At 45.6% G+C, this 27,525-nt stretch overlaps 1 protein-coding gene and 1 long non-coding RNA gene across 6 annotated transcripts in view; both read left to right on the plus strand.

Moving 5' to 3' along the window:
* The window catches only part of PRKCE (protein kinase C epsilon), a 551,430-nt gene that overhangs the window by 52,803 nt on the left and 471,102 nt on the right, over nt 1-27,525 (plus strand). The window lies entirely within an intron of this gene.
* The window catches only part of LOC108522505 (uncharacterized), a 76,430-nt gene that overhangs the window by 3,967 nt on the left and 44,938 nt on the right, over nt 1-27,525 (plus strand). Inside the window, exon 5 of one of the 3 annotated variants that reach the window (XR_001883493.1) lies at nt 8,044-8,251. The exons of 1 other annotated variant lie outside the window; for it this stretch is intronic. This is a non-coding gene — a long non-coding RNA (uncharacterized LOC108522505). Of the gene's footprint in view, nt 1-7,587; nt 8,002-8,043; nt 8,252-27,525 lie in introns of those variants that run through there. One more of the 3 variants, XR_001883494.1, reaches the window with a different exon arrangement.

Below are 27,525 nucleotides of genomic sequence, written 5' to 3' on the forward strand. Positions count from 1 at the left end.
CCCCAAGTTTGAGGCTGCAGTGAGCTATGATCGCAACACTGCACTCTAGCCTGGGTGACAGAGTGAGAGCCTGTCTCCAAAAAAAAAGAACAAAGCAAGAAAAGAAAAAAAGAAAAGAAGCTCATTGAAGGTAGAGGCACTTTTTTTTGGAGTCTCCAGAGAACCTTCCACCTGAAGGACAAACATGGGCTCTCTGCGTGGAACTCATTCTTCTTTGGATTTTCCTTTATTGTCCTAAATAGAAATCATCATTTGCTCTTGTGAAGGTTCCTTCCTGGAACACTTATTTTGTTTTGGTTTTTAAAAGACAATAATTGGGCTTCTGTCACATTCTTTGGAAAACTGTCTTTATGCAGCCTGTTCACTCATAACAAAAAAAATTCCTATTCTCTCATCCATATGCTCGCAGAAGATAAAGCTAAAATAGCTTGTTTTATATTACTGGTACTAAAATGACAAATATGTCTCCAAATAGCAAATGGGTACAGTAATACAGATTTAAATTTCACCTGGGTTAGGAGGCATTATTTCTGACAACATTGTTATTTCACCCATTCATCCATCTATTAACCAAACACTCATTGAGCATTTACTTAGTGCCAAGCCCAGGGACACATGGGTGATGCATAGCTGAATAGAAAAGGGTCAAGGAAGGCGTGGTGGGGAGCAGCATATAGTGGAATTATTAGCGTTTTACCTCCATTTACTCCTTTCGTTGTTTTTAGGATTAAACATAGGAAAAAAAACTGTATGTGCCTCTTCAAGGTAGTGTATCTCAAGGAAACTATTGGCTTAGTATGTTGGGGTTGGTTTTTCTGTTTTGTTGATGGTTCATTTTTCATTCCTTCTCTCGTCCCCTGAATATTCTGTACCTTCTGTGTCCCTCCCTCTATGTTCCTGTCCAGGGACTGGGCAATCAGAGTGGGAAAGAGAAAGAGGGGTGAACCCATAGTTTTGCTTTTTGTTAGCTACTCCAGGTAAAGACCAGCTCAGAACTCAAATCTTAAAGTGACTTTCCTGTATGAAATGTGACTTGGGAGTGTTGGGGATTTCCTTAGCCCAGTGTTAAAGTGTCGTGACTTGGCCTTTGTTAGCAGAGTCACTGGATTCTTAATATTAACTCTGTCAGTTACTCTCTGGGTCCCTTCTCTACCTCATCTGAAAAGTAAGCATCGCTACTCCAGTCTTTTAGAAGTATTGTGAGAATGAAATGCCTGTATGGTGCTGGCACATGCAGGTGCCCAGCAAGTGTCCATCTCTTCCTTCCCCCTCTAGTATTTCAAGGGGACAAGCAGCAGTTTTCACCTAAATGTTATGCCTAAGAAATGATAATAACACTGTTCACTGTCATATTTTAAGTTTAACCCCTGTACTTATTAAAGGGCTATCAAATTTGGTTGAGGAAGACCAGGGGTCATGAGAATAGTCTTGACCTTGCCAACTACTGTATAGTGTGACCTTAAGTAATTCTCAGCCCCTTTGTCCCTCCCATCTTACCCCATCTATCAGGTGGGAGCCTGAATGGGCCCCTCTTCCTTTCAGGGGAGCTGTGGGGCACAGATGAGATAAAGCAGGTGGAGTACTTCAAGAAGTTTAAAACTGGCCGCGTGGCTCAAGCCTGTAATCCCAGCACTTTGGGAGGCCGAGACGGGTGGATCACGAGGTCAGGAGATCGAGACCATCCTGGCTAACACAGTGAAACCCCCGTCTCTACTACAAAATACAAAAAAACTAGCCGGGCGAGGTGGCGGGCGCCTGTAGTCCCAGCTACTTGGGAGGCTGAGGCAGGAGAATGGCGTGAACCCGGGAGGTGGAGCTTGCAGTGAGCTGAGATCCGGCCACTGCACTCCAGCCTGGGTGACAGAGCAAGACTCCATCTCAAAAAAAAAAAAAAGAAGTTTAAAACTTACAAATGCCAGAGACTTACTATCATCAGTGTTTGGACATGGAATTCACTTTCAATCCCTTATAGTATCTCTTTTGCGGGCATGTCTTTTACCACCATATTTCATGCATACTTGTGCCTGGTTCTGTGGAGCTTGGCTCTGTGCAGCACTAGGGGCCTGAACTATTATTGTTGCTCTCTTAGGACACAATTTTATGTGGGGAGAAGCAGCAGGCTTTATTTCACCTGCTTAAAACTCTAGTTGCAGAGAAATTTGGCTCAGACTTTCCAAAATAAACTCACCTTTGGGCTGAATCCAGGAGTGGAAAATTTTAGCTGAAAATAATGGTTTGTCAGAAAACACAGGAGTGACTGCCAGTTGGGGGTATATGTACTCCAGAGGAGGCTGGGTGTAAACCCAGCTGTACCATTCTCTGCACGGCATGCTCCAACCAGACCGACCCAGCCCTCTGTGAGTAGAGGTTATAGGCTTATTGGAAGGAGGGAGGCATGACGAATCTTAGGGATTGTCTGTTTTTTTTTCCACTGTCAGATAAACCTCCAAGCTTTGGCTTCTAGAGTGATGGGTGGGCTTGCTTTCCTTTTGTGGGTTTGATGGCATTTGACTGTATAATTATTCTTCTCAGCTGAATATCCCTGAATATCCTTTGACATGATGGTGGTATGGGTAGCTTTACCAGGCATAATTCCTATAATCCATAGAGTGTCAGGAAGGTACCTATTTTCCTATCAAATGCTGCTGACCTGATTAAGTCTTCTGCCTGGCTTTGTAGCTGAAGATAATGGGTTTGTCCAGTGCAGTGGATGTTGGGACCCGGGGGCTTTTTGAAGATGACTGTAGCCTGGGTGTTGAGTGGGGCTTTGTGTCAGTTGCTTTAAGTTAGATATCTGCCTTGGAGCTCTGGTCTGACTCTGTTCCCCAGATCATAGTACCCAATAAAGGGACCTGGTCCCCTGCAGTTGGCCCTTGAATTTTTTCTGTTGTTTGAGAACTAGAAACTATTTCTGCCAGAGATTTCACCTGAGCAGAATATATCCAGGTGAGTGTTTGAGGGTATGGTAGGATGAGAAGCAGTGGAAGCCCTGGGGGAAAAGAATTCTGAGTTGATGCTGGGGTAGGAATGCCACTGGACTGGCCAGGAGAAAAGCTTCACAGCTGCTATTATAGTTGGCAAGAGAAAGAGGCTATGAAGTGAAATATTGCACAGGATTGCCCTAGACACTCAACGGAAAACTTTTTTCCCTCCTTCCACCAGAGGAAATGATTGCATGCTGATGGTAATGAGAAAATGAGGCTCTGAAAGTGCCTGCTTTTCCTTCATTTTCATCTTTCCCTTCTTTTCTCTGAATCCTCCCTGTCCTTGTGTCAAGCTTCATTCCTGGTTCTGCTAGGTCAGAGGAACTTGAAGCAGTGTCTGTCAAGCAGTCTTGACTGAGAGGTGTCTGAGAAGACTGGGCTCTACCCTTGCAGGAGTCAGACTGGATTCCAGAATGACCTTTGCTCTTGTTTCTGCTTTGGATAAATGAATAGTTTGCACATGTCTTAATCTCTGGCATCACATCCCAGCAGTATCTTCTCTCCTGTTCATCCTGAGGCAGGATTTTGTATTGGCTGCCTGACAGTTTGGCCCCCCACAGTGAATTAAATTCCAGGAGAAGGAAAATGGGAACCCCTGTCTTCTGTGTGTAAGAGAATCTGAGCATACTGCAGGTGACTCATGGTAAGAGATTTGATCATCAATAGCAAGAAATACCTTTCATTTGAACTGTGTCTTTTAGTTACCAGAGTCCTTTCTCATTCCTTATTCCTGTGAGAAGGAAACTGGGGCAGAGGGTGGTTAAGTGATTTGCTCAAGATCCCAAACTGAATAAGCGATGATAGACATGAACCAGTTTTGCTTTTCACAGGTCAGTGGAAATTGAGTCGATTTTCCACTTTCACTCGGGAACTAGCTTTCTCCCCAAGGATGGGGGTCTTGGCCAACTCTGGAATTCTGTGATTTTATGACTGTTATATTCCTCAGTCCAACAAATACCATATCTGAGTCTGCAAGAGCTGGTGTTTGATGAGTGCAGTGAAAGTCCCTCGTGGATCACAGTTCATTACTTCACAGGCAGATATTCCTCAGTTGGAGCATGTGTCCCAGAACTTACCAGGTCTGCTTGTAGCCCAGGCCTGTGCATCAGTCCCCGTCTCTTAAATGTGGAGACTGCTGCCTTTCTTCTACTCATCAAGAGTGAGTCCTAGCCAAGATTGTAATTGTTACCAAACATCTGAATTCATTGGAGAGGCAGGAAGGGTGAGTGGATAATAACACCTTATATTCCCATAGAAAGCTTTATACTTCCCGGAGCCATTTAAACATTGATTATCTCATTCTAACTTCAGAACAGTCTTTATTATCTTCATTTGACAGATGGGGAAGAAATGGAGGCACAGAGGATTTGTCACTTGGCCAAGGTCACAAAGCAAACTCATAGCTAGTCCTGTGACTTGCTCTTGCCCCTGTGCTGGTCCTTTTGGGAGAGGCTTTATCTGTTCATGGAAGTCAAGGGTGTTTCCTTCAAATATTTTCCCCTGAGCCCCTGCTTTTGAGGATCTGGATTGGGGGAGGGAGAACATTTCTTCTGTGGCTTCTCATGTCTGTGGGACACACAGTTCGTGACGAATATGAAATAAAATGGAAATAGCTCCTGCATCCTCCCACACAGACGAGCTGAGAGTCTGCCTCTGATGTGAGAGCCAGCATGGAAGGAGTGATGGCTCTGGCTGTCCCCTTCTCCTTAGTTCACAACTGCCAAGCCAGGAAGCAGACCTGGGAGTACAGGCATGAAGCCCCAGTTAGGCAGGCCACAGCCTTCCTGCAGCATGACTTGTGTCTGGTACCCCTGTGGGTTGCATTCCTGCTGCTTCTCATAAGGTAGACATAAATTGGAGGTCTCCTCGATGGCAGGCAGTGCATGAGGGATGCTGGGATGCTGCAGGATGCTGCACATGTTTCTTGCCTTCAAGTGAGCTCCTGATCTACTACCAAAGTCTGTCTCTGTCACTCCTCCCTGCGCATCACAGGTTGGACTTGAGAGCCGGCAGATTTCCTTTAATGTCTTCTTGGGCAGAGCAAGTTGCTGGTTTAAGCTGGGGCTCCAGTCCAGGATCATCAAGTACCACAGAACAAAGCTGTGAGGTCAGTTGTAGCAGAGATGGCTTATATGTCCACCAAAGCCTACATCGTGGGAAAACAGCTAGACTACACCTCTCATTCCCTTATGACCAGGTGATATGGCTTGGCTGTGTCCCCACCCAAATCTCATCTTGAATTCCCACATGTTGTGGGAAGAACCTGGTGGGAGGTAATTGAATCATGGGGGCAGGTCTTTCCTGTGCTGTTCTCATGATAGTGAATAAGTCTTATGAGATCTGATGATTTTGTAAGGGGGAGTTTCCTTGCACAAGCTCTCTCTCTTTGCCTGCTGCCATCCATGTAAGACGTGACTTGCTCCTCCTTGCCTTCCACCATGATGGTGAGGCCTCCCCAACCACGTGGAACTGTAAGTCCATTAAGCCTCTTTCTTTTGTTAATTGCCCGGTCTTGGGTATGTCTTTATCAGTAGTGTGAAAATGGACTACTACACCAGGTATGGCCAGGAGTGGTCATGTGGCTCAATTCTGGCCAGTGGAATGTGGGTGAAAGGAGTAAGTGCTTCTTCTAGGCCAGCCCACGAAAACCTCCTGGGTCAATGTCCCAGGTGTCTTCTCCCTCTGTTGACTTGGAACAGTCAGTCATAGTGGTCTTGGGGGCCATGTGTTGAAGGTGGCAGAGTCAGAAGAGGGAAGGAACCTGGCTCTCCAAATCCCTGCTTGGCAGAGAGCCACTCCTGTGTGGATAGTAGCACACAGTTTCACCTTGAATGGCATTGAGCCACTATTTGGGAATTTATCTGTTACTCTAATATACCAGTTTCAGGGGCAAAGACAATGGCTTGAGTCAGGATCTGGATTCACTGTGGATGAGACAAGTGGGATTTGTGGAACTTACTGGGGCTGCTGCCTCTGGAATAATGTCCTGGCCTGGAGCTGCCTCTGGGTGTGAAAGAGTAGGAGGTGAGGACTCCCAGTTCCGTTCTGGAAGAGGTTAGTAGGGCCTGCCAGAGCTTGGTGGCAGGTGCTGGTCAGGAGCACCCTGGGCTGGGGCCAGCATACCTGGCAGACCCAGCCAGGCCAGAGTGGCAGCTGCTCTAACCAGGCCAAGACTCATGCACTGAGCTCTCAGCCTTCTTGGGTCAAGGCCAGAGGGCTGCTGTGATGGAATATGCCCCAGTTCTAGCAGATCTTGGCTCTTGCTTCATGCCCCACATCAGCCAGCTACGTGACCTTGGACAAGGCCCTTCTCTGGCCCTCTGCATGATTCCTTTTCTTTGCAGCAGCCGGGTGTGGACTAGATGATCTTGGATGTCTATGAATGTGAATTTGAAAACTTCAGTACAGACTATACTCTAGGAGTTTGTGGAGTTCCTGGGCCACCCCACCCCCATTCTGGATTCCAAGGCTGTGGGTTCTGCCTTAGTGTGGTTGCTGCAGCATGTTGTCAAACAGCACTTTGACTTTCCCTGTGACCCTAAGTCAGGGACTTCCAGATCTAAACTCTTTCAAACTCTTTTGAATGAAATGGAAAGCATCTCATCTCCAGTCCCCATCTCTATCACCTGGATATTGTGATATTCCCCACTGGGAGAGATGTCTCCTGTCTCCTCTGTGACCTTTTTTTTTTTTTTTTTTTTGAGGCAGTCTCAGTTTGTCACCCAGGCTGGAGTGCAGTGGCATGATCTCAGCTCACTGCAACCTCCACCTCCCAGGTTCAAGTGATTCTCATGCTTCAGCCTCCTGGGTAGCTGGGATTACAGGCACATGCCACCACACCTGGCTAATTTTTGTATTATTTAGTAGAGACGGGGTTTCACCATGTTGGCCAGGCTGGTCTCAAACTCCTGACCTCAAGTGATCTGGAAAGTTCTGGGATTACAGACTTAAGCCACTGCTCCTGGCCCATTTATCTTATTTAATTAACATATCCATAGCACTGGCTAGGTGCTGGGCACTATTCTTGGAGTTTTCTATATATTAACTCACTTAACCCCGTAACAACCTGATGATGTAGGTACTATCATTATCCTCATATGACAGGTAAGAACACTGAGGCCCAGCCTGAGAGATTAAGGAGTATGCCCCCAGTTTTTCAGCAGTAAGAGGCCAAGCTGGGATTTGAACCCAAATAGTCTGGCTTCAAAGTCCATACCCCTGCCCACTGAGGTACACAGCCTATCGTAACTATTCCTTGAAAGTCCATACATCTTCCAGAGTCTCTGACATGTCCTCCTGAGAGCTTTGCTCTCCTGCTTCTGAATCTCAGTCCTGGATGGTCTGGTCTCAGTGGAACCCTGGTGTGTTTTTTGGCTGTATTTTCTTCTCTATATTTTCCTGCATGTTTTTCTCTTTGTGAAGACTGTCCATAGATTAATGATTCCATTGCCAGGCCCCAGGCCAGGATTCCCAGTCCCAGGAAGTGGCAGGAGAAGGCTGTGGACGTTGCAGCTCCGGCATGGCCCAGAGTGTGCCCAGGGCCTGGGAACTGGCTGTCATAGGGATTTACAGCTGTTACTAACTGACATCTTGTTTTTGCCAGGGCCAATCAGAGACACCCAGGCCTGATTGAGATACCATTGTTTGCCACTCTGCTGTTCCTGGAGCTGAGGCCTGCAGACCCTCACCCCCAAGGGATCAGGGTGTTTTACTGCCTGGCAGGCCAGATGACACAACCTGACTTGTCTGGAGGCTGAACCAGAGGTGCTGGGAGAGAGGGAGGACCTTGCCTTCTCTTGCTTAACATGGGCTGGCAAAATTCAGCCAGGCAAAAACATATTCCATCTGATCACTCGCTATTCTAAGTGTTCAGTCTTTTTTCAGGTTGCTGCTCCCTCCCTGCCCCGTCCCCTGTCCTCTCCCTGTGGTTTTTGTGCTTTTAGATTGAAGGGAGTACAGCTAAGAGCATGAACTTTGCAGTCCCAGAGATTGATGTGCAACTCAACCACTTACTCTATGTGCAACCATGGGCAAGGTACTTATCCCCTTTGTGCCTCAGTTTCCTTAGCTATAAAGTAGGAAGAAAAAAGAGTGCCTACCTCACAGAATTGTTGTGAGGACCAGAGTAATAGACAGCAGCTGCAAAGGTACTTTCTACAGTGCTGGGCATATAACAAACAAGAGATCATGGACATCATGACCAAGAGAGAGGACTCAGGCCAGACTGCCTGGCTGCAAATCACAGCTCTACTACTTACGACCCGGTGACCTAGTGTAAGTTACTTAATGTCTCTGTGTCTCAATTGCCTCATCTGCAAAATGGGGATAATGAAAGTCCTTATTCCACAAGATCATTGCAATGATTAAATGAATTAGCATTTGTAAAGCACTTAGCACGCCTGGTGCCTAGCAAATATTCAGTATTTGTTAAATTAACTATATAAGTGTTCAAGACAAGTTGGCTATTACTTCTATTATGTTTCCATTATTGTTATTATTTATGTATTTTCTTTGAGACAGAGTCTCGCTCTGTCACCAGGCTGGAGTGCAATGGCATGATCTTGGCTCACTGCAACCTCTGCCTCTCTGGTTCAAGCAATTCTCCTATCTCAGCCTCCCGACTAGCTGGGATTACAGGCACCAGCTAATTTTTGTATTTGTAGTAGAGATGGGGTTTCACCATGTTGGCCAGGATGATCTTGATCTCCTGACCTTGTGATCTGCCCGCCTTGGCCTCCCAAAGTGCTGGGATTGCAGGCATGAGCCACCACACCCGGCCTCCATTATTGTTAATAACTTTATATTTTGTTAATAACTTTATATTTTGTCCTATAAAGGAGGCAGGACAAATACTGTTATTTCACTCTGCAGATGAAAGGTTATGTGACAGGGGAAGATCCTCAGTTTAGCCCCCACTGTCACTTGAGTAAAGAATTACATCTTCTCCACACTGTCTATGTGCCCCCCAGGTGTTCCTGTTGACTGACCTCTTGCCACTCTACGGCCTGTCCTTTTTTTTTTTTTTTTTTTTGATACAATGTTTCGCTCTTGTTGCCTAGGCTGGAGTGCAGTGGCACAATCTCGGCTTACTGCAACCTCTGCCTCCCAGGTTCAAGCAATTCTCCTGCCTCATCCTCCTGTGTAGCTGGGATTACAGGTACATACCACCATGCTCAACTACAGGTAATTTTTTGTATTTTTAGTAGAGATGAGGTTTCACCATGTTGGCCAGGTTGGTCTCGAACTTTTGACCTCAAGTGGTTCACCCCCCACTTGGCCTCTCAAAGTGCTGGGATTACAGGCATGAGCCACTGCGCCCAGCCTGTCCTGTCTTTTTGACACCCAAATCTGATCATGCTATTCCCCCTGCTTAAAGCCCCTGATGGGAGACCTGTACTGTTGGTGGCCTCCAGGAACATCTCTCCTCCTTGGCAAGGCCCATGAAGCTCTGGGCCAATTGGCCCTGGCTGATCTCACTGACAGTTGCATTCTCTCTATGATCTGCTACACCTCTGGGGCCTGGATATGCTGTTCCCTGTGCCTGGAAGGGCCTTTTGCCTCTTCTCCATCCAGCTCAAGTGTCAGCTCCTCCCTGTACCTACAGGGAGAGTCTGGCTCCCTCCTCTGGGCTTCCATCTGCCTGGCTCCAGTGTTCTATTGTGTGGTCTTCATTTGTTTAGGAGGTGTTCAACTCCTCCAGCATACTTCCCCGTCCTTGGAGGGCAGGGACCATGTGTCATTTATCTTCATATTTGCCCCATACTTCTACCTCTTTGAGTCTGAGAGTATACCTAGCATATGTTAAATGCTCAAAGATTGTGACTAGATGAATAATAATGATAATTGCAACACTGTTGCCTTGCATCTGTCATGTGCATCATGATTCAAAAGCTCTCACACCTTTGTGTTTTCATCTTGGTCCCAGTCTGGTGCTGATTTGCAGTGCTGTCCTCCATCAGCTATAGCTTATTTCCCTGGGCCTCAGTTTCTCTCCCTGTAAATGATCTGTAGTCACTGTCACCTCGAGGCTCTTGTAAAGGTGAAGTGGATGCTTATTTAAGAATGTGTTTGGAATCAAGTTCTAGGCATACAGAGGCTGTCATTGTTTTTCTCATCTTGCCCTTGGACTCCGCAGCGGATCACCTTGCCAGATGGGAAGAGCCACGGGAGAGCATAAGCCTGAGGGTGGCTAATAATGTGTATTTTTCTTTGCCCTACATATTTGTGTGACACCTGATGGTAATGGATAGCCGTAAAGACTCATTATGTCCTGTGTAGCTGCAGGGATATGCATCTTCCTTCTGTGTTACTGATTGGGAGGCTGAGTCCACAGAGAACCATCCGGGGCACACAGGCGAACGCTGCTGTAAGAAACTCAGTATATGAACATCCAGACCAACAACATAGTGGATGGTATTAAAGCAATTTTTAAAAACCATTCTTCATTTGAAGAAGGGATCCACTGGCATTTCTTTAAATAGAAACCCATGGCTGTTTTTAGGTTGAAGAGTTAAAACCTACCTAATAATGAATGTGGTGGGCCAAGAAGGGGGAGGGCAGAAAAGCCTGAAGCTGTGGTATTAGTTTCCACTGATGGTAAATAAGAAGTGAAGATAAAACACCTCTGAAAAAGTGTGTCTCTCTAGAAATAGATCTAGATTCACAGACATTCCATTTATGGGCACCTGTTTTAGAAGTAGGTCTGTGGTTATAACAGAGAGATCCCCATAACAATCTTCATTTACACAAAGGACTTTGATTCTATAAAGCACTGGTTTGCAAACTTTTGTATTTCTTGAGACAGTAAAATGTCTCTTCCTTCAACCCCCACACCTCCAAAAGGGAAGGGCGTTGACCTAAAGTTATGGTCTTTTAATTTTACTAAGAATTTGAGCAATACATTTACTATCATAATTATTTCATAAATAGAGCATTTTACTTCAATAATTAAATAAGCATTTTTTGAGAGCCAGTAGCCCCAAACACTGTGCTAAGTAGTGGCTGTTTAATGGCAGACACGATAGGCATGGCCCCTGCTCTGATGGGGCTTAGAGTTGGATGGAGGAGGGGCACGAAACAAGCCAATACATAAGGAAACATGGAAAGGGGGCTCTGAAGAGAGACACGGAGCTAAGATCAAGGTGAGGGGAGACGGCTTGCCTTTTGGTGGCATGGTCAGGGAAGGACTCTCCTACAAAGATGCAATAAACAGGGACAATGACATTGAGACACAGAGGGAGAGAAGGAGCTGAATAAGGAAAGGAAAATAAGTGTTCCAGGAAGAGGAAACTGCACGTGCAAAGTCCATGAGGTGGGAAAAGAACTTGATGTGCTCAAGGTCAGAAAGCAGAAAAAGCAGGACAGACACATCTCAGGATACAGAACGGCTCTTTAAATGAAATACATTCAGCTTTATGAAAACTTATGACAGTGAGTGTCTTTCTGTCTTGCTTTCTGCTTTCCTTCCTTCCTTGCTTTCCTCCTTCCTTATTTGGCTGTGGCCTCGTGAAAGGTCTTCTTGGCCCAGCACTACAATCCTGTTAAAGAGGTCATGTCTAGGGAACATAGACCATGTGCTGAGGGGAATGGGGAGCTGGAGGTGTGACTCGCTGAGTGTCTTCCCTGACTCAGGGGATGATGAGCCTTGAGCCCGTCCAGCCTGTCCTGGAATCTCCTTAGCATTCTTGGAGTCTAATGTCTGTGTCCCTCGGAACCAAGGTGGACCTGAGGCGTTGGCCACTGGCCTGAGAGTATCAGTCACTTTCATGAATGTGGGTAAGCTGGTTGCAGCCTCATGGTTTGGGTTTTTGGACGAGCACACAACCACAAGGTGTTTTACCTCCTGGCCTTCAGGTTTCCGGCATCTGCAGGTTCCTCCTTAGGATTTGTTGTTTTCCCTGAAACAGGCTGGAATTGTTTCCTGGCAGAAAATAAGACCGGGCTGCACAAAGCTCTTCCACAGGCAGGCAACTCAGAGCTGTGGGTTGAATATATAACTCATTCACTCACTTAACAAATATTTCTTGAGTGCCAACGGTGTGCAACTGTGTGCATGACGCTGTGCAGGGCACTGCAGGAAGCAGAGGAGTGCCCACCACCAGATGCTCCTGGTCCACACAATGGCATCTTTTGCCTCAAACTCTATGTGTATTGATCTTGTCACCTCTGCCAGGCTTAAGCTCCTTGTGGGAGGAAACTTGTCTCCTTCTGTTTTGACCCCTTGACATCCCTGATAGATGCTAGTGTATCTTGAATTATGTCTCTGACTTTTGCAGTCTCAGGGAACTCAAAGTCCTTAAAGATATGGTTGGGTTTTTTTTCTTTGACCAATTTTGGCTTCTCCTGTTGAAGGATATCCCTCCCCTCTTGCTTCCATCTATCCTTTGTTGTCACAGGGTTTCTAAGGAGCAAGGGACTCCTGCTCATCTCTCCCAAAGACTTGGCTTCTTCTGGAATTTTCTACAAGTGTCAGTCTACAGGGTAGTCTATTCTAAGGTGTCAAGTCCCTTTTAGAAACAAAATCTGCATGGTAAGATATAAAGAAGAGGTGAGCAGGCAAAGCGGGGATTATCTATGGGTGGATTCTGAGAGCCCTCTGTCTTCTTTGCACTACGCGAATTGCCTTTCCTTGGTGACTCAGCTATTTTTGGGGGTGAGGATGGGGTCTGATGGTTTGGGACAGGTTGAGCAGTGTTGGCTGAAGGCAAACTGAAGTCCACAAAGCCTGTCTTAATTGCTCTTCTTCCCTTTTCTGCACTCCCCCCATGATGCCTCTCATCTCAAAGCACCCCTGAACTCTCCCTCCTGGTTGGAGGCCTAAAAGTCTCTGCTCCCTGTGTGTGCTGGGCCCACATTCTCAGCTGAGTCTTTCCTATTAAAATCCTGCTTCAGTTTTAGCTTCTAAAGTGCTTTTGAAACCTACAAGCCCCTCTTTTCCCTCCCTTGTCTTTCTGCACTTGTCTCTTACTCACCTTCAATTGAATAGGGGCCCAGGCAGAACTGGAATCCCTGGGAGGGTTGTTTCTCTAGCTTTAAAATGTCAAGGCTGGTGCCATGGTGTATTACTTCATTCTCATGCTGCTATAAAGAACTGCCCTGAGGCCAGGTGCAGTGGCCCATGCCTGTAATCCCCGCCCTTTGGGAGGCCAAGGTGGGCAGATCACTTGAGGTCAGGAGTTCAAGACCAGCCTGGCCAACGTGGTGAAACCCCGTCTCCACTAAAAATAAAAAATTAACCAGGCGTGATGTCGCATGCTTGTAGTCCTAGCTACTTGGGAGGCTGAGGCACAGAATCACTCGGACTCAGGAAGCAGAAGTTGTAGTGAGCCAAATTTGTGCCACTGCAACTCCAGCCTGGGAAAGACAGCAAGACTCTGTTTCAAAAAAAAGGAAAGGAAAAAAGAACTTCCCGAGACTGCGTAATTTATAAAGAAAAGAGGTTTGAGGTTTAATCTTTACATAGTTCAGCATGGCTGGGGAGGCCTCAGGAAACTTACAATCATGGTGGAAGAGGAAGCAAACACATCCTTCTTCAGGTGGCAGCAGAAAGGATAAGAATGAGAGCAGAGTGAAGGGAGAAGCTCCTTATAAAACCATCAGACCTCGTGAGAACTCACTTAGTATCATGAGAATAGCATGGGGGAAACTGACGCCATGATTCAGTTACCTCCTATGGGTCTGTCCCACCACATGGGGGGATTATGGGTACTGCAGGATGAGATTTGGGTGGGGACGCAGCCAAAGCATATCACATGGTGATGCCCCTGCTGTCCTGAGCCTGTCCGAGGTCCCTGAGTGAAAAGATGAGGATCCCACTGTTTGCCTCCCACAACAGGCTAGGCCCAGATTAGGATGACAATTACTGTGAAGGAGGAGAAGCCCAGTTCTCCCATTTGCCACCCACAGTACAGCTTCTATTGCATCCAGGTTTGTGTGTCTGTCTTCTATTGCATCCACGTCTGTTTGGACCTGTGGGTTAAGGAGCAGCACTTAGATAACAATTGGTTTGTTCTCTCTTTCTCTCTTCTTACCCCCTCTCTCTCAATCAATCATCTATCTCCCTACCCAATCACCTGTCTTTTTCTATCTATTTATCTATACATGGGCACATGCATGTTAACATAGATAAGTATGTGTTTTGTAAAGTTTTACTTGCAAAGGAATCCTACATTGGGCTCTCCCTAAAGCATATTGCATGCTTTGTGCATATCTGCATGTACCCTGGAGCAAAATACGTTCCTTCTAAGTTCTGTAATCTGTCTCGACTGCAAGAAGAAGATCCTGAGGCTTTTTTTCCTAATGGTTGTTGTATTTAATGGTGATGATGATATTTAATTTAGCCTGCCATAGTAGTCTGCAAGGGATGTCCAGACTTTTTCTTCTGCCCCTGTTTTGGGGACTCCTGAGGGTCCCACATCCACTGGTCTGGCTACTTCCACAAGCTGGTCATTAATTTTTGAGCAAATGAGATTCAAACTGCATAATTGGCCTCATGTGGCTGTTAGCTATGGGCAGAGGATGGGGTAGAGGATGCTCCAGTATCACAGGTCTGCTGGGTAACTGGCATTTGTGCCCCAGCCCCATATTGTACCTCTTGTGGACATTAACGGAAAGTCTCCTTTTATATGTGAGCAAAGATGGGCCCCCTCAAGAAGCTGGTGGCTGATTCTAGAAGAGTCCTTGTGGATACATCGTTTTGGTGAATTTACCAGGATTCTCAGCTTTGCGGATCAAGACCATGGGTTTTTAGCACTCAGCACTATTGACATTTGGGCCAGATAACTCTTTATTGGGGGAGGCTGTCTTATGCATTTTAGGGTGTTTAGTTGCATCCCTGGCCTCTGCCCACTAAATGCGAGTAGCACTTTCCTCTCAGTTGTGACAACCACAAATGTCTTTAGACATTATCAAATGTCCCCCGCAGGGCAAAATTGCTCCCAGTTGAGAATCACTAGGTTAGCATACGAGGGAGGCTCCAGCAATTTGGGGAGAGCTAATAATTACCAAGTGCTTACAATTTTTTTTTTTTTTTTTTTTTTTTTTTTTGTTGAGACGGAGTCTTGCTGTGTTGCCAGGCTGGAGCGCAATGACATGATCTCAGTTCACTGCAATCTCCACCTTCCGGGTTAGCTGGGATGACAGGCACGCACCACCACAGTTAATTTGTATTTTTAATAGAGACGGGGTCTCACCATGTTGCCCAGGATGGTCTCAATCTCCTTACCTAGTGATCTGCCCACCTCGGCCTCCCAAAGTGCTGGGATTATAGGTGTGAGCCACCGCGCCCAGCCAAGAGCTTACAATTGTTATATAAAGTTGATATACTAGTTCAAGTTAGGAAAATTGTGTGTTACGTCACCTGGGATTCTAGGATAAGTTTGCTAACCTGTTATAGCTCTGGAGACAGGCTCTGCAGAAAACCCGACTCTACGCTGGAACCAGAGTCACAAAAATAAATTTAGTAATTTCATGGTTTAATCTGGAGCGCCAAGGAACACTAGTTTTGGAATTATGAATGGTAGTTCCATGTAGAAACAGTTCTTATGGTCAAATGAATTGGGGAAATATTTAGTTAAAAACAAACAGATTTCTTTATATCAGAATTTATCAGAGCCTTTAATATGCCAATCTGGGCTAAAAGTCTCCTAAAGAATTGATATTCAGTGTTGGCCAAATTTATTAAAACTTGTGGAGTAATTCTTGAGACTATACTTCACAATGTAAAGTGTGGAAAAATGGTTTATGAGCAGCAGCTGGAGAAGGCTTGAGGCATCTATCCTTGCCACCTGTAGGCGGTGCTAGGATGGGCACTGTCATCCTATGCTTGGGGACTTCCCTCTTCCTTGGCACTCTTGGCTGGTCCTGGCTACTCCGCAACCCTACCCCAGCTTCCGGCTTCATGGAGGTGATGTTAACGTGTTTCATCTGATTGACATCTAATCTAAAGTGATTGATTTTGCTTCTCTCTGCACCGATTCATCATTGGATTAATTTTACAGTTTTATTCTGAGAGGGCAAACTATGTTTCTTAACTTTTTTTCCCCCTAATGGGAATATCAGTGGAGGCCCACATGCTGACATCCTTTGGTCTATATTCCCAGGGTGTCCTGTGGGCCACGGGAAGGACCGTTTGGGGTTCCTTCCCTCACTAGGGAAAGCAATGGCGCGCAGTTGGCACTTGGGAAATAGGTACTGAGTGACTGGATGGACGGTGGGTCACATCTGAAAGTCAGGACCAGGACTGTATCTAATACGTATTTCAAGGCGTGGCACATCTGAAATCTATGCACATAATACATGCTATGTAGCCATGAAACATGCACGGCATGTGGATATGGCTTGGAAGAAATTTTCTCTCCTCCTTTTACAATCTAGATCAAACAAAATCATAACCCTCCTCCCCACAAAAACAATTAAAATACCCAGATTGGCCAGGTGCCATGGCTCTTGCCTGTAATCCTAGCACTTTGGGAGGCCAAGGCAGGAGGATCACTTGAGCCCAGGAGTTAGAGGTTACAGTGAGCTATGATCTAGCCACTGTACCTAGTTCAGGTAAGAGAAAAAGACCCTGTCTCCTAAAAACAACAACAAAATAACAACAGCAACAGAACTCTCAGACTGTTAATAGGGAGTTCACAGACAGCTTGTTTGCTGGAGTCCCTTCCCATGGATCACGGTCCAAGCAGCAGAATCTAGATTAACAAGGAAACAGCATTTCTTGGCTGCGTCCTTCTTCTCTGATGGAGCTGTGGGCTGCTTGCCAGGGACAGAGAGGGAGGGAGAGGGGCTGGAGGGGTAAGAGGAACTGTAGTGAGGTGTGGTAGGTGAGGGAAACAAGCCCCCAAAGCTGAGAGCAGCCACTGTCCCACCCTTCTGGGAGTTACCATAAAGTGGGGGAGTTCAGATAAAGTGAAGTGAGTGCGCTATCATTTCCACCTATTGATTGGTAAGAGAACTACCTGGGAGGTTGGCGGGGGGTGGGTGAGCGGGGGTGGAGGACCGGGGTGGGGAGTGAGGGAGGTTGGGGGCGAGGGCACGGGGGATGCTGGGCAGTCGGCTCCTGAGGGATTGGTGAGGGCCCTAGTACCCCGCGAGCCACGCTGCTTAGGGAGTTTCTATGAGCAAGCGAGAAGAAAACAATGGTGGCCTCACAATACTGAAATCATTAAGTTCAGTCGAGAGGAGAATCTGTGAACATATCGAGTAAGAGACCTCTGGAGATATATCCCTGCCCACCAGTGCCACGTAATTTCAGGTCACTAAAAAGCTGGTATTCCCTCTTGGCCCCACAATCATTTCCAATGTCCCCTGAAGGGCAGTACGTCCCTCACTGGGGTGACGCTCCCCGAACTGTAGTGTATTGTCATGCGCCTCATTCAGTCATTCCCTAATTATTCATGCAGCTCGATGGTTAAGGTCATTCCTGCCTGCATGGCTGAATGGAAAGAAGATTGGCTGCTTCTAATATGCCACGCACGGTGCTGGGCTGCTCAGAGAGTACTACTTTTATTCCAGAAAAATGTCCTGAACATGGCCAGGCGCAGTGGCTAACGCTGTAATCGATGCACGCCATTGGGAGCCGAGGTGGGCAGATCACAAGATCCAGAGTTTTGCCGACCACCTGGCCAATGGTGAAAACCCTGTCCTCTACTAATACCAAAAATAAGCCGGGGTGGTGCATACACCTGTAGTCCCAGCACTTGGAAGGCGAGGCCAAAGAATCACTTGAAATCTGGAGGCGAGCTTGCAGTGAGCGAGAATGTGCCACGGTGCTCCAGCCTGGCACCAGAGTGAGACCCATGTCAAAAAAAAAAAAAAAAAAAAATTCCTAAGCTAGTGCTGTCTGGAAGAGCAGATAATTGCCTTGGGTCTTCAGAGGAAGTTCTGCTGGTCCCCTGCATTTATAAACAGGGAAACGAGGCTCTGTAACTTGCCAAGGTCAGCCCCCCTGCGCGTAAGATGCCCTCAGAGCTGGATTCTCAGACCCATTTTCAACAGTTCCACATTGCCTTGGGGAAAGCAAGACCAACACCCACAGAGAGAGCTTAAAGTAACAACACAAGCTCTACATAACCCAGACAATAGTGCAGGGGATCGTCACCAGGCAGTGTCTGATGAAAGCTAGGTGCCATCGAAAAACCAGTTGTCAGGCGAGTGCAGAAGGTAGAATTCTCAGAGGAATGGGGCAGGTCAAGATTGGTAGAAGCATGGCGGGATCGTGCCAGATCCTGAAGGATAATAGGACTGATGGGCAGAACAGCAACAGAGTAGTCCCGATTTAGTTTCTCAAACACACAATAGATGGAGTCATGGGCATGGGGCTCATGCCTGTAATCCTAGCGACCTCTGGAGGGAGGCAAAGGATCACTTGAGACCAATATTACAGACCCCCTGGGCAACCATAGCTAGACCCCCATCTCCCACAAAAAAATGTAAATTTAGCCGGCATGGAGGTGGGCTGCCTGCAGTTCAGCTACTTGGGAGGTTGAGGCAGGAGGCTTGTTGAGCCTAAAGTGCAAGCTGCAGTGGGGCCTGGTGACCATCGCACGTGCTGCAGCTGGGGTGATAGAGACCCGACTCTTTTTTAAAAAAAAAAAAACAAAAAGAAAGAACATCACAAATGGGATTTGAGCATCTTGTCTTTCTTTACTCGAACACTGTTTTCACACGCTTGCGGTCTCAACACTCAAAATTTAAAATATTAAATTTAAATATTTTCAAAATTATTAAAGATCCAAGAGTTGCTGTTTATCTTGGGCTACCACCCTAATCCACTGTTCATCACACGTTCAAAATCGAAACAGATACATTTTTAAATCTACTTAATCAAAAAAGACCCATTACATTGTTAACACACAAGGGCATATTTTTATGAAAAAATGACATTTTCCAAAACAACAAGTCTTGAGAGAACATTGCCACTGTGTATATTTTTGCGCAAATCTTTTTTATTTTTTAATTATTTTATTTATATTTTATTATACTTTAAGTTCTAGGGTACATGGGCATCTCTGTGATGTCTGGCTTCATAGAAGTCAGCTGGATTCTTTATTTGCTTCTGCATTCAGGCTATTGTCTTATCACATGTCATGTAGCCTCTGGTCGCTCCTGAGAGTAAGAGAGTGAAAGAGACAAAAAAAAGTGCTGGTATTATTGTAAGACTAATTATGACCTTGCAGACCAAACGAAAAGGCCGCAGGGACCCCCCCCCACCCCAGAGGTTCCCAGACCACACTTTGGGAACCACTGCTTATATTTAAACCTAGGCAGAAAAGGGTGCTGAACTTGGGCAGCAACTCAGTTCTTGGATCTCCCTTGGGAAACGGGAAGATGAGGGAAAGCAGATGGGTCACCATCCTTTCACTTCCTGGAGCCATTGTGTGGCCCATCTCTCTGCGTCTGAGTGTACTAAGCAGGTGTGATTCAGGAGTGGTGACAGGTTTAGCCTATTTCCACTTGAAGTCCTAATCTCACCTTGTGTATGTAATAAAAGCACCTCATGGCTTTCTTCATAGAAATCTAGGAATGCATTGTAGTCAGTTAAAAGATAAGTTAACAGGGCCGGGTGTGGTGGCTCACGCCTGTAATCTCAGCTCTTTGGGAGGCCGAGGTGGGCAGATCACTTGAGGTCAGGGGTTCGAGACCAGCTTGGCCAACATGGTGAAACCCTGCCTCTACTAAAAATACAAAAATTAGCCAGGTGTTGTGGTGAGCACCTTACTCTCAGCTACTCGGGAGGCTGAGGAAGGAGAATCACTTGAACCCAGGAGTCAGAGGTTGCAGTGAGCTGAGATCACACCACTGCACTCCAGCCTGGGTGACAGAATGAGACTGTCTCAAAATAAATAAATAAATAAATAAGATAAAAAAATAAGTTAACAGTGTATTTATTCTCTGCTGACTGTGGAAACAAGAATATGGAAGGCCACTTCGGCCCTCTTGGGGCTTTTAGTCCACATGGTTTACACATGTGGTTATTCTTCCCCTAGAGATTCTTGTAGAAAATGCTGTGACTCCTCCCTGTTAAAATATGCAAGGTAGGAGGAGAGGCCCCAATTGAGCCAGTATCCAGTTCACATGTGTTTCCAAGGTAGTCATTATAGGTGCCGGTAATGAGCCTCAGGAGGCTTCCAGGGCCTGAGGTTGAAGTGTTAATTTTCAATACAGATATGCTTCTAGGCTTCTGGACATTAGGTTAAGTGTATCCTCTTGGAGCTGATCTGGGACGGTGTTGCCCTGTTTTCTAGCCTATTTGCCCTGTTGATGGTCACGATTTACCGTTCCTTCTGCCTAGTGTGGATTCTCTGCTACTCAGGACAGCTCACTGGTTTAACATTCCAATACATGTTCTTTTGTTTGGTTTTGTTTTTTTGAGACAGAGTTTTGCTCTTTTGCCCAGGCTGAAGTGCGGTGGCGCAGTCTCGGCTCACTGCAACCTCCGCCTTCCAGTTTCCAGAGATTCTCCTGCCTCAACCTCCTGGATAGCTGGGATTACAGGCACCCACCACCACACCCGGGCAATTTTTGTATTTTTGGTAGAAATAGGGTTTCACCATGTTGTCCAGGCTGGTCTCAAACTCCTGACCTCGTGATCTTGCCTGCCTTGGCCTCCCAAAATGCTGGGATTGCAAAGGTGAGCCGCCGCCCCCGGCCCCAATATATGTTCTTTTAATTTGTTCATTCTGTGATGACATAGTCTGTTCTTACATTCTTTTAGGAGACCTTACTTTCAGCTCTCATTTTGAGCAGCTAGCAGTCTAGAACCCCCACTTATCACTTCCTGGCTTCAGACTCTGGGCAGTGTGCTGGCATTTTGCTACATGCAGGCACACCTTGTTTTATTACACTTCGCAGATGTGCTTTTAACAGAATGGAAGTTTGTGGCAAGGCTGTGTCAATCAAGCCTATGGCACCATTTTTCTAATAGCATATGTTCACTTCATGTCTCTGTGTCACATTCTGGTAATTTTTGCAATATTTCACACTTTTTGGTACAATTTGTTTGATGTTACTATTATAACTGTTTTGGAGTGGCATGAATTGCACCCATATGAGATGGTGAACTTAATTGATAAATGTTGTGTGTGTCCTTTCTGCTCCTCCAACTAGCCATTTCCCTATCTCTCTCCCTCTCCTCCAGCCTCTCTCATTCTCTGAGACACAATGATATTGAAATCAGGCCAATTAATAACCCTACAATGGCCTCTAAGTGTTCCAGTGAAAGAAAGTCTCAGAGCTCTCGCTTAAAATCAAAACTAGAAATGATGAAGCTTAGTGAGGAAGGCATGTTGAAAGCTGAGACAGCTGAAATCTAGGCCTCTTGCTCCAGATGGCCAAGTTGTGAATGCAAAGGAAAAGTTCTTGAAGGAAATTAAAAGTGTTGCTCCAGTAAATACAAAATTAAGAAAGTGAAACAGCCTTATTGCTGATACAGAGAAAGTTTGAGTGGTCTGGATAGAAGATCAAACCAGCCACAACATTCCCTTAAGCCAAAGCCTACTCCAGAGCAACGCCCCAACTCTCTTTAATTCTATGAAGGTTGACAGGTGAGGAAGCTGCGGAAGAAAAATTATAAGCTAGCAGAGGCTAGTTTATGATGTTTAAGGAAAGAAGCTGTCTCCATAACATAAAAGTGCAAGGTGAAGCAGCAAGTGCTGATGCGGAAGCTGCAGCAGGTTGCCCAGAAGATCTAACTAAGACCACTGATGAAGGTGATTACAATAAGCAACAGATTTCCAATGTAGATAAAACAGCCTTCTATTACAAGAAGTTGCTATCTAGGACTTTCGTAGCTAAAGAGAAATCAATACCTGGCTTCAAAGTTTCAAAGGCCAGCCTGTCTCTCTTATTAGGGGCTAACACAGCTGGTGACTTTAAGTTGAAGCCAGTGCTCATTTACCGTTCTTTACATTCTGAAGAATTATGCTGATTCTACTCTGCTCCTGCTCTGTCAATGGAATAACAAAGCCTGGATGACAGCACGTCTGTTTACAGCATGGCTCACTGAATATTTTAAGCCCACCATTGAGACCTACTGCTCAGAAAAAGATTTCTTTCAAAATGTTACCGTTCACTGACAGTGCACCTAGTCAACCAGGAGCTCTGATGGAGATGTACAAGGAGATTAATGTTGTTTTCATGCTTGCTAATACAACATTTATTCTGCAGCCCATAGATCAAGGAGTAATTTTGACTTTTAAGTCTTATTGTTTAAGAAATACATTTCATAAGGCTTTAGCTGCCATAGATATTGATTTCTCTGATGGATTGGGGCAAAGCCAATTGAAAACCTTCTGAAAAGGATTCACCATTCTAGATGCCATTAAGAACACTCACATCTGTAATCCCAGCACTTGGAGGCCGAGGCAGGTGGATCACGAGGTCAAGAGATCGAGACCATCCTGGCCAACATGGTGAAATTCCATCTCCACTAAAAATATAAAAATTAGCTGGGCGTGGTGGCGCGCACCTGTAGCCCCCACTACTTGGGAGGCTGAGGCAGGAGTATCGCTTGAACCTGGGAGGTGGAGGTTGCAGTGAACCGAGATCATATCACTGCACTCCAGACTGGCTACAGAGTGAGACTCCATCTAAAAAAAAAAAAAAAACACACATGGGATGCATGGGAGGAGGTGAAAATTTCAACATTATCAAAAATTTGGAAGAAGTTAATTCCAACTCTATGAATGACTTTGAGGGATTCAGTACTTCAGTTGGGAAAGTCACTGCAGATGTGGTAGAAATAGCAAGAGTACTAGAATTAGAAATGGAGCCTGGCGATGTGACTGGATTGCTGCAGTCTCATGACCAAACTTGAACAGATGAGGAGTTGCTTCTTAGGGAAAAACAAAGAAAGTGGTTTCTTGAGATGGAATCTATTCCTGGTGAAGATTCTGTGAATAAGGTTGAAATGACAACAAAGGATTTAGAATATGACATAAACTGATAAAGCAGCAGCGAGGTTTAAGAGGATTGACTCCAATTTTGACAGAATATACATTGTAGATAAAATGCATCAAACAGTGTCACATGCTACAGAGAAATCTTTAGTGAAAGGAAGAGTTCATCATGTGGCAAACTTCATTATTGTCTTACTTTAAGAAACTGACACAGCAATTTCTTGCTGTGGGGTTGCCACAGCCACCCCAACCTTCAGCAATCACCACCCTGATCAGTCAGCAGCCATCAACATCGTTGCAGGATCCCCAGCAGCAAAAGATTACAATGTGTGCTGAAGGCTCAGATGGACATTAGCATTTTTCTTAACAATAAGGCACTTTTCAATTAAAGTATGTACATTTTTAGACATAATTACATCGCACACACAATAGACTACATACAGCATAAACATAAATTTCACATGCACTGGGAAACAAAATACTTTTATTACTTGTTTTATTATGGTTATCTGGAACTGAACCTTCAATATCTCTGATGTATACCTGCACTTTTGATTCTCAGGATACATTCTTCTAAAAAATACTGCTGATTTAAGAGGTCAGATATGTCCTGGGAGCCTGTGGCTACTGATCCTATTGCCTCGATCATTGGCCCTCCTGTTTTCCTAGGTGACATAGAGGGCTTGTAGGGTGGCTGTAGGGTGGTGGAAAAAGAAGCAGAACTGAATTCTAGGGCTGACTTTGCTGCTTGTTAGCTGGGTGACCTTGGGAAAGCCACTTAACCTTTCTGGCCCTTACTTTCCTCATGGGAAATAAGATTAAAAATGTATGTGAAGGCTTAATATTGACAAGCTCTATTGGGTTTAAGATTTGACCTTGGAGTTTTTATTAATAGACCTGCCATTTGCTAAGCAAATTTTCTAGGTGAAGATGTATACCTGGATGCATGTCATTGTAAGGTCCCCGTTTGCCCGAGGTGAAGTTAATTTTATGTGATGGGGCATAATCTTTGGAAGGCAAATGATGCAGTCTTCTCCCGAGTAGAAAATTATGCGTAGACAAGAACAGCTTACCTACCTCTTAAGGCCATAGTTATTTATTTAGCATAAGCCAAATACATGGTGATAAGGGAGATACAGTAAGATCCTTTGGAAGTCTTTTTATGGAAACTGATGTGTATTGAAGGTAGAAGACAAGCAATGGCAAAATGTTGTGTATGTCCAACCAGTGCGCAAAAATGGGAGTGGGTACCTCTAATGGGAGAGATCAGTGGGGGCTTCCCAGAGGACGGGGCTCAAACTCTACCTAAAGGATAAGGATAAGAGGATTTGGACTAGGAGGGAGGGCATTCCAGGTAGCTTAGAGGATTTGACCAAGCTTTTTTACAACATCTGTCATTCCACCCAGATGTGCTGCTGGCCATCATTTGCTCCCTGATGCCCTTAGTTTCTTGCCATTGCATTGGTTGGACTTTGCTTCTTGACTTCACATTGGGGCATGTATTTTTTTTTTTTTTTTTTTTTTTTTGAGACGGAGTCTTGCTCTGTCACCCAGGCTGGAGTGCAGTGGTGCGATCTTGGCTCACCGCAACCGCTGGCTCCTGGGTTCAAGCGATTCTCCTGCCTCAGCCTCCTGAGGAGCTGGGATTACAGACGTGAGCCACCGTGACCAGCCGGGGCATGTATTTTTATAGTAAATTCTGGGAAGCCAAGATGGAAGATCTTATTGGCTTAAACCAGGCTGAGGGAGATGGTCTCTTGAATAAACACTATGCCTCACTTTCTGTTTAAGCATATCTTTTTTTCAAGCCTGCTTCTTCTGTGTAAGTGTATTTTTTAAAGTGTGACTCCACATCCTTTTGAAAGTCCTTTGTATCCCATCAAGGGAGTAAGATGATGGCTGAGAAGCTACTCTAAATAAATTAAGGGTAGTATCTGTTTTGGCTTCAAAGGGCAAAGGATTAAGGTTAGGGCAAGTAGAAATTTCTCCCTCTTGACTTTAAGTGAAAAATTTTTTTATAAGACCCTAATTGTCTGCCTCATACCTAGAGGGCCAGGAACATTCCTGCAGGCTGGACTAGCAAGCCAGAGAACAATCTAAGCAATGCCATTTCACCAGCCCCCTTCTTCACCGGAACCCCTCCCCCAATACTCCCATGCCCAAACACACGCTGTCTTCACAGTATCCTCTTGTGCATGCTGCTTGCTTTGAGGGTGGTGCATGTGCTCTTGGGTGTCATTTTATATTGCAGTTGTAATGCTCACATGTCACTGGAATCTTTGTATCTTAGTCACAGACTTCTAGAGTGTCTGAACTGGAAGGAACCTTCATTCTCAGCCCCTTGTTTTACAAATGGGGAACTGAAAGCCAGGTTGCCTGACTGTAAGTTGAAGTCTGTCTTCACCAGTCCATGGTTTGTTTTCAGTATCTGAGCAATAACAGCTGCTACTTATTGAGGCCCTGTGCTGAGTGCTTTTCATGCATCATGTCACTTATTTTTCATAACTGTATGAGGAAGGTATGACTATCATCGATCCTTTTAAGTTTAGAGAGGTTGAGTAATGTGTTTAGAGTTGGGTGTTGGTGTTAGCAAAGATTTAAACTCAGTACACGGTGGCACTGGGGCACTGGCTCCTAACTGGTAGGCTGTGCTGCACTGTGTTTGCCAAGTGAGGCTTCTTCTATTCCCACTTCTTCCCTCACTTCCCATCCTCTTTCTTTTTCACTGCCCCACCAGGGATCTTGCTCTCGACTTGCCAAGGTAGGATTCTGACCATGGTTACCATGATGACTTAGAAGCCTGGACTCCAAAGGAAGGAGCGCCAAAGCCTTCATCAGTGGTTCAGAAGCATTGTCCTTGGGACCTAAGGGAGCTGATACCGCATCACTTATACCAGGATCCTTGCTGGTTAATTCAGATAGGGCAGTGGAGGACACAGTGCAGTCTCTGTTTGCACTGGCTTATGGGAGACTGAGCAAGATAGAGAGAAAGTAGATGAAAGATGCCATGAAAGCCATCCTCAGCTCAAGCCTGTGTCCTCTTAGCAGGGGTCATTGCATCCTCTTTATTATGAAAGGGTGTGATCCTAATACTCTTCTGAGACAGCCAGTGTAGATGTGATATCAAGCCAGCTAGGCCCTCCCTGGAGCCTCCACCATATGCATCTGTGTGTCCCCCTTCATTACTTTCCTGATTCCTTTTCCCCCTCCTACAGCAGTAGCCTGAAGGATATTTTTCAGGCCCCAGTGAGGCTGTGATCACTGACCCTTGGCTTATGAGAATGTTTACACTGTTTTGAAGGTATGTGCATACTCAGGAATACAGCTATTTTGAATCTGTACTAGAGATTCTAGGCTGTATCCTCCATGGGGGCTTATTTTTTAAGTTTGAGCAGAAAATATTCCAAGGGACATTGGTAGTGTAATGGATGAGCCTGCATGCTGATGCTGATTAGGCCAAGGATGGAGCTGGACTGCTCTGGCCATCCTTGACCGGAGGAAGAACTAGTACCTCCACCTTGCCTCAAGGGGAGCAGATTTGTCAGTGCCTCAAAGCCTGGAGTGCAGGTCCTACTAGCTCCACCTGGAGTCTTAAGAGAGGAACAGGTAAACATGGAGGAGATCTTTGGGTCCTGGGCATTTTGCATTTTTTAAGGGTATAGGGTAATAATTTTATAGTTCAACAGCATTGACAAGAATGGATGTTTTGAGTCCCTTGGTTAACCTTGGATTCGAAAAGAGGAAGAAAAACAGAAACCACACATTAGCGGGGCAGCACTGAGGTTATAGTCATGTTACCAAAGACGCCAGGCTTGAGGAGCCGTTTGGGGATAACTGAGCACAACATTGGAAAAAATTTTTTCAGAGACAGGGTTCCACTCTGTCACCCAGACTTGAGTGCATTGGTGCTCACTGTAACCTCAAGTTTTTGGGCTCAAACAATCCTCCCATCTCAGCCTCCTGGGTAGCTAGGACTACAGGTGTGGGCCACCACACCCAGCTAATTTTTTACTTTCTATTTTTGTAGAGATGGAGTCTTGCTGTGTTGCTCAGGCTGGTCTCAAACTCCTGGCCTCAAGTGATCCTCCTATCTTAGCCTCCCAAAGCTCTGGGATTACAGCTGTGAGCCACCATACCCAGCCAGAGCAATTTATTTTTTTACTTTTTTTTTTTTTCTGAGACAGAGTCTCACTCTGTTGCCCAGGCTGGAGTGCAATGGCACAATCTCAGCTCACTGCGACTTCTGTCTCCTGGGTTCAGGCAATTCTTGTGCCTCAGCCACCTTAGTAGGTGGGATTACAGGTGTGCACCACCACACCTGGCTAATTTTTGTATTTTTAGTAGAGACGGGGTTTCACCCCATTGGCCAGGCTGATCTCAAACTCCTGGCCTCAAGCTGTCTGCCCGCCTCAGCCTCCCAAAGTGCTGGGATTATAGGTGTGAGCTACCATGGCTGGCAAGCACAACATTTTTAATTTTCAAGAGCTACCAGTTTCTTTTCTGTTTCTGAAGAGACATTTCTTCCAAGGAAATTTCCATTAAAAAATTAATTATGGGCCGGGCGCGGTGGCTCAAGCCTGTAATCCCAGCACTTTGGGAGGCCGAGACGGGCGGATCACGAGGTCAGGAGATCGAGACCATCC

This window comes from Rhinopithecus bieti, unplaced genomic scaffold (genome assembly GCF_001698545.2).
Source record: "Rhinopithecus bieti isolate Rb0 unplaced genomic scaffold, ASM169854v2 scaffold_61117, whole genome shotgun sequence".
Lineage (NCBI taxonomy): Eukaryota > Metazoa > Chordata > Mammalia > Primates > Cercopithecidae > Rhinopithecus > Rhinopithecus bieti.